The sequence below is a fragment of the Mytilus californianus genome, unplaced genomic scaffold, assembly GCF_021869535.1.
Source record: "Mytilus californianus isolate M0D057914Y unplaced genomic scaffold, xbMytCali1.0.p SCAF_26, whole genome shotgun sequence".
Classification (NCBI taxonomy): domain Eukaryota; kingdom Metazoa; phylum Mollusca; class Bivalvia; order Mytilida; family Mytilidae; genus Mytilus; species Mytilus californianus.
In genome coordinates, this window is record NW_026262675.1 from 2,730,688 (window position 1) to 2,738,354 (window position 7,667).

Below are 7,667 nucleotides of genomic sequence, written 5' to 3' on the forward strand. Positions count from 1 at the left end.
GTATTTTAGAAAATTAATATTCTAGTTGGAGTTAAAAATGAATAATTATGACCAAGGCAGGATGAAAAAGAATAATCCGCAACACAAAATGCAGAAAATAATTGTGTACAAAAGTTGAATAAATTAATCAAATGGTCGCCCTTTTTCAGTAACTGTATGTATAGAAAAGGATACGTTTTTATCAATTGTCACCTAGTGAGATTGTACAAGGTAAAACGAGGATTCCACATGGCTAAAGTGTTAATTAACTTCTTAATTTATGACCTAATATATGAAGTGAGCCCTGCTTATTTATCTAATTTATTCTTCTTGTTAAGCGAACGACCACAGCGTGAATTTGTGACAATAAAAGGTACAATTAAAGCCAGGCGGCATATCAGATCGTATATTACTGCAACCAACAACACAGCAATAGTCCGTTTTAAAATCTTTTAATGTGTCATTGTTAATAAAGTTGTCTCGTCAATATAATTTTTATATTTTGATTTAAATGATGCTCATGTTGCTTTGACATGTAAACGCAAACACTTAATCAGATGATTGTTTTTTCAAGTCTGCATGGTCACATCAACCGTTAGCCCCCAGTTGATAAACTCTCGGGAATTATCGTGTGATTTCATAGTTTGGCTAATTAGATTAGACATGCGCAGTTAAATGTGAAACTGGTGTATTTGACATATTATAGTCAAGACACCTATTTATTGTTGAGAACTGTAAGCTATCTTCTTTATGTCTTATGGTTATTTCTATTGCCCCAATAATATGAATAAACAAGAATGTGTCCATAGTACAAGATGCCCTACTTGCATTATCATTTTCTATGTTCAGTGGACCGTGATATTGGGGTCAAAACTCTAATTTGGCATTAAAATTAGAAAGATCATATCATAGGGAACATGTGTACTAAGTTTCAAGTTGATTGGACTTCAACTTCATCAAAAACTACCTTGACCAAAAACTTTAACCTGAAGGGGGACAGACGGACGGACGGATGAACGGACAAACGAAAGAACGGACTAACAGACTAGAAATATAATGCCACTACTACTATCGTAGGTGGGGCATTAAGAATATGTGAGGTAAACATTATTGAGACAGGTACCAAATAACCCAAATAACCAAAGCATATTTAGAAATCAACAAGCAGTCCTCAACAAATGGCAGTTGTTAGTTTATAGCATACAAACAGTTAAGGACTACAGGAGATTTGATATATTTGACCTGACGTTTGAAAATATGCAACAAATAATATCCTACATTTGACCTACATTTTGTATATCAAATCCTCTATAAACTGACTGTTAAAACATATTAAATAAAAATTAATTGAACTCTGTGTAAATATGACAGGGGTAAATAGTAGATCATATCAATCAATTTCAGTTATAATCAGATAGAACATTGGGTAAGCATCATTGATCATTTAAAACTCCATTAAGATAGATCCATTGGCAAAAGTCCATTAAATAAGATTTGGTCTAGTAAGTTTACCAAATTTCAATAATAATCAAAATACTTTTTTTTCAAAATAATATTGCTCTTTTTTGCTATTAGCCTAAAGTCCATTCAAACGAATAAACTAATACCTTAAGAATCACTCCCCAAAAATGATCTCTTCTCATTTGGAAACATTATGTTAAAAAAAATTGCAGTATGAAGCCATGATATTTTTTAACAACAATAAGTAATAAATTTTACAAAACTGCATATTTTGCATCTGAAATAACTAAAAACTGAAACGTCATTTTTTAATTCTAAAGTGGTTCAGAATATTGACAAAATGATTTGAACTTTTAATCCCTCTTCAGTTTCTGTTCTTAATGTTTGCTAAAGACTTCCTTTATTTTTTAGTAAACAATACTTTGTGCATGTATTTGAAATTATATTGTACAGTTTAAGAAGTTTAAAATAAACCACTTTAGAACTTTATAATTCACTCCTTCTTTCCCAACCATCAGCTATGCAAAATGAAATCATTATAAAATATCCCTTAAATAGGTAAATAAAAAGCTCCCAAAGTTACGAATCCATTTTCTCTTTTATTTTGTCTTAATTTCCCATTCCTAGGTTACAGTTTCTGGATGTCAAAGTGTAAGTTATGCACAATAGATTTGTTTTGAGATATCCAAGCCTGATTTTCATCCTAGAATTCTGATTCCATTACAAATTCCAGTAATCTATTGAACTTGTCCCTCCCCTTCAAAAAGCTTTAAAAGAACGAATTCAATAGTATTACCAACCTTATATAAACCATTTATACATGTGATAGACTTCAATGCAATAAACTGTCGCAAAAGTGATATCAAATTATGTTTAAATTCTTTAAAGACTAGAAAAACAAATAAAATAAGACACTAGTACCTAGCTATTGTCGATTTAATCCAGACAATCAAGATCCAATGAAGTACTTAAACTATACAATTATACTACAATAGGCACATTTTGCTATCTTTATAGTACTTATGATAGTCTCTTTCACCTGTTGATAAAAACAGGTAAAATCACCTTGATGACAAAGTGCTTATTGATGATTTTAAATGAAAAAGATCCCTAAAATAGATAATTAAATACTTAAAAGTATTCTAAATTTTAAAGATAATTTTTAAATTATCAACTTTTACTTTATAGCGAAACGTTCATATTATTTTTTATAACTAATTCCAAATGCTTTCAAAATGAGAAATATTACTTTGTGCAGTAAAGTATCAACACTATATCTTTGTACAATGGTAATCAAATATATACTTAATTTAAATTATTGATTTTGTATCACTCTTAGCTAATAAATCCATCATCAAGATCACAGATAATTTCAAAATATTTCAAAGCAATTGGATAACAATATCACCTGAATATAGATCAATAATTCCATACAAATAAAAGTTATGAAAATGTTTTATATTGAAAATTGAGATATCTAAGTGTTGAATATATATTATTTCATGGTGTGAATTAATAATGTATGGGCCTATTTCTATTAAAAACTTTGATTCATAGAAGCATATAAACTTAATTTGGCAGCCATCTAGATTTTCTTTTTTGTCCGAACAATGGGTTGTCATTGAAGCTGTTTTAAATTTTATATATAACAGTTCTCTTCAATCACTCACACATGCATTAAGAAAAATAGTTAGCTATCTTATTTCATCCCTGATCTTTTGAAATATTAACCAAATTCAATCAATTTGAGTTCCATATTTCTAAACATGCTCTTTTAGGTCCAAGGAGCTTTCTTTCGAGATTGCCGAATGTTTGTCATAGCTAAAGAATAGAATGTATGTACAAGATTTTGGTTTGGATCATTTGACTGTAAAATGAAAAACACTATATATTTCATCAATTGGTTAGGACATTTCAATTTTCATAGTTATTAATATCAACACGTTTGTGGATTAGTTTTTGAATGATTAAACACCCTTCCAAAACCTTTGTACTCGATCTAACATTCTTTTCTGAACTGTAAATACTCACTTCACACTTCTGAGTATATAGACAATTTTCCCTATAAGGAGTCAACTGGCAATTTCATTACTAGTTTTTTCTTGTAGATATTGTCTTGCCAATCATTTTTGCTGTGTAAAAGTTTTCAAGATAATTGCCAAAAACTCCAAAAATCATTATCAGAGGCAAAAATTCTTATAAGGTTTTCAGAAATGATTGACTTATTTTGAAGATCTTGTCTGACTGATCTTTTTTGCTGTTTATTGTTTTTAAGATAAAAACCAACAACACCAAAAAGATTTTTATTGTTTATGGGCAATTATACCTATATTGAGTCAAACACTAATTTAAGTTTTATTTGTAGATGTTGCCACTTTGATCACTCTTTCTTTTAAAATTTCTCTCTGTCTTTTATATGTTAAAAGATAATAGCAAAAAAAAAAAAATCGTAAAAATCGTCTGTCAAGGGCAATAACTCCAATAGAAGGACAATTGACAATGAATAAACAGAAACATTTGTAGACAATAGCATTCTGATTGTTTCAAGGTGATGTTCTTTTTCTCTTTCTCTTATAATTTTATAGATATAAACCATGAATCTATGCTCATCCCACTGTTCTATTTTTAATACAAAACATATGTAATAAATAATTTGAAGGCAAATCTGATGCCTTAACAATGCTTTTGAAAGTACAAATGTAAAGCTTAGCTAGGAAATTTTTTTTTACATATAAAATCATAAAAAATCTTGTTTATATTTTGACGATACTAAACTACAAAGTACTGTAACTTTACATGACAAAGATTTAAAAATACTTACAATTCAGTCTCAGGACCAATTTATAATATGATTACACAAACCGTTAAATTATTTTCCATTGGACAATAACTCTTTAACACTTTAATACGTTATAAGTTATAAATCAATAATTCTGACAGTAAATAAACTTTTATACTGATCTACACAGGTGTGTAATCAGCTGATTTCTACCTGTAACATTCAAAAGTGAAAATTTCAAATGTCATCAATAAGGTATTGTATCACAAGAGGTCTGATTGTAACCGATAATCAGTCTCACATTATAAAGTGATTGTCGATTTTTCCTCAATTCATAATTACTTGTTCAGTAATTTGTTAAATATTTTCCCAAAATAATTGGCCATAGATCGAGTTTAGAGAATCATTGTTAGAAACTTAAATACAATCCTATATGGGAAACTAAGATGTATGAGGCACTAAGTGACATTTAGTCAAATCATTTATCTATAAACATATAGGTGGAAAGATCAAGGTAAAATTATCTTGGAGGATACAACTATTTTATGCCTCCATAAGCACTTTACCTTCATCAGGAATGCTCAAAGCCAAATATTTGAGAGCCAATGATGTATAAGAACTGAAAATACCTTTTAATCCATTAACTTATTAGCTGGTATCAAGACAAACCACATGAAAAAGGAGTAAACCAACTAACAATGAGAAAAAAGAATATGGGTAGATGTACAATAGACAACAATGTTATGAAATACTAAAGTATACTACATATCAAAGGAACTGTGCTTTTATTGCTTTTTTTCATCTTCAAGGCCATAAAAAATACTATTCAACACAGAAGCAGGAAACCAGGAGACAATATTTGTACACTATATAAAATATATTTGATTACAAGTTAATTGTACAAAAAGTTGCAGAATACAATCAAATAGATTGCATAAAATAATGATGGAAGCTTCCTACAAAAATGTCAGTCCTGTTTTGACAAAATCGAATTATATTTTATGTGTTTTATAAAATATCAGGATTCTAATATGACAGAAATTGCTACACACCTTTCAACAAATTTTAAAACTATGGCAAAAATCCAAATCATATTTGAACTTTTTTTCTGAATAAATGTTCAAATTGCCATTTGTGGTCACACTTTCAAGATTAGAGATAAAACATTCACATAAAACCTTACCTTCTTATATATATACTGTTAGAAGAACCTGTATGATTTGTTTCCCTAATAATGTGGCTATGCAAGAATACATACTCAATAATTCTTAAAATATACAATTTTAATATATGTTCAAGTTTTATTTATTTATTTCACAAACTGAAAGATTAAGTTATGGCTGATTTGTTTACTTCTAAAGTATAAGTAAGATTTTCTAAAATAGGAAGATATATTAAAAAATAATTGAGATAAATACATTCATTGATATCAAACCTTTATAAATAGATTAAAATATAATACATACATCATGAATCTGTAGTTGTGTCTAAATGCAATATTCTCTCTTGGAGTATTTAAATGAGTTTTGACTTGCTTAACACAAAGCCTTTCACTAATGTTAATTGCAATAAATTCTTTCATACAAACAATTGAGACAAAAGACAATAGTAAGGACATTCTATGTTAGTAAATCAGGGTAACTTTTACCAAACAATTAACTTACGGTATACTTCATTTCACACCAACAGTGATCAACGGGTCTAATTCAGCCATAGTGTACTTCAATCCAATTAGACAATCTCCAGCCGATCAAAGATTAACCATTGTCAAGATTTTTAAACTACAACGAAAATTAGATCTAAATCTCCAAATATTTCTAACTATTAATTTATAAACATGTACCTTACCACAAGTTACGTTACGGTTATTTGTTTAATCTTTCTTAATCTGGACTAATTGTTCAATTCTGGGGATCAATGCTACATATTTGATTGGGCAATGATTACAAGTAATAAATATTTGTATTAAATCTCTTTGATGGAATCTTGCTGTATAAAACTGCACGGATATATATCAAGATAAAATATGCCAGGTTATTTCTATCAGAATCATTCAAATAGGTTTAAGCAAATACACCATGTAAATCAATCAATAAAAAAGTTTTGAATTACACGTATAAATTTAACTTTTAAATTGACATACCTGTATCAACTAATTTTGAGTTTCTAATGTAGGATGCAAATTAATTGATAAAATGATCAATGGAATTAGCTACAGAAATTGTGAAAATCTTTAACAGATATATGCTTTTTGAAATAAACATAAATAAATTTGCCAGTGCCAAGTTGGAATGGTACTCCTTACTTCAAACTAAGGGATGGATGGACCTTTCATGACAAAAAAAAGTCCACAACACTCAAGACCAGATTACAAATAAATCAAAAATGAAAAAGCTTTTGTGAACAAGATCACATACTTCATGTCACCAACATAATCAAAATGGAATATTTTTACAAATCCTAGTCCCCAAAAATGGTTCCTAAGTACCAAAATCATCATAGATTTTGAAGATTGGACTGGAAACCTTCATACAAATGAGAAGAAAATCTGATAAAAAGTGAAGGCTTTATCCTGGAAACGAAAATAAATTTAAGAAGTCTCCCTCCCACTCGTTTCAGATTTTTCTGTTCATCAAAATTCATTCAAATTTCCATGAGGATGTGACAAAATATGTAGGTGCTATCCAGCTATCAAAAATTAAGAGCAGTTGCTTTGGTACCTAAATCTATAAAAGTTTCAATGAATTCAATCACTAGTTCAAAAGGAGTGAAAATATAAAGTGTGGTAGACAAAGGTATAGATAAACAACTCAACAAGCAGATGGACAAAAGGATCACTATATATATAGCTTCTTCAACTTGGCTATAAGAAAATAAATTTTATCAGTGTTACAAAAGAATGAAAATCAAATACGAGTCATCCTTTTTCATAAACACAGATACTGAGATCTTAATGTCACAAGTTTAGCAATCGAGTGTAATCCTACAACCTTTTAACTGTGCATAGATTTAACTTATTCAACCCCATATTGACATTTGAAACCATCTTTTTCAGAAAGAAAATTCAAATGTAGCTGATACATTTTAATTCACTTTTTTATTTGTTTTGCGCTAAAAGTAAGTACACAAAAAATATTATAAATCTATTTAGACAATGAAATGTCTCTGTCCTAGAAAATATAAACAACTTCTGGTTAACAGATTAGACTAAAATGGGAAATCAGAAAAGTAGTCATAGTTATGCTTTGAAAACTTATTTATTTAAATTTAACGTAATTTGATTGAAATACAAATCCTGAGTCCGTCCTTCACTTAAAAGGATCTGACAATGTTCTGCTTTACTTTCTGTTTTAAAGACCTTTCGGGATCCTCTGGTTTTGTTGTTCGTAAATTTGAAGGCTGAAAATTCATTAGCTGATGTTATAATTATAATAAGGGAAAGTAGAAC

At 29.0% G+C, this 7,667-nt stretch overlaps 1 protein-coding gene across 5 annotated transcripts in view; it reads right to left on the reverse strand.

Moving 5' to 3' along the window:
• The window catches only part of LOC127732686 (ninein-like protein), a 64,566-nt gene extending 58,553 nt beyond the window's left edge, over positions 1-6,013 (reverse strand). For 3 of the 5 annotated variants that reach the window (XM_052241857.1, XM_052241858.1, XM_052241854.1), the window contains exon 1: positions 5,884-6,013. The gene's annotated coding sequence lies outside the window, so the exon portion shown is untranslated. Of the gene's footprint in view, positions 1-4,261; positions 4,353-5,685; positions 5,793-5,883 lie in introns of those variants that run through there. The other 2 variants (XM_052241855.1, XM_052241856.1) reach the window with 2 other exon arrangements.
• Between the last annotated feature and the right edge of the window lie 1,654 nt (positions 6,014-7,667).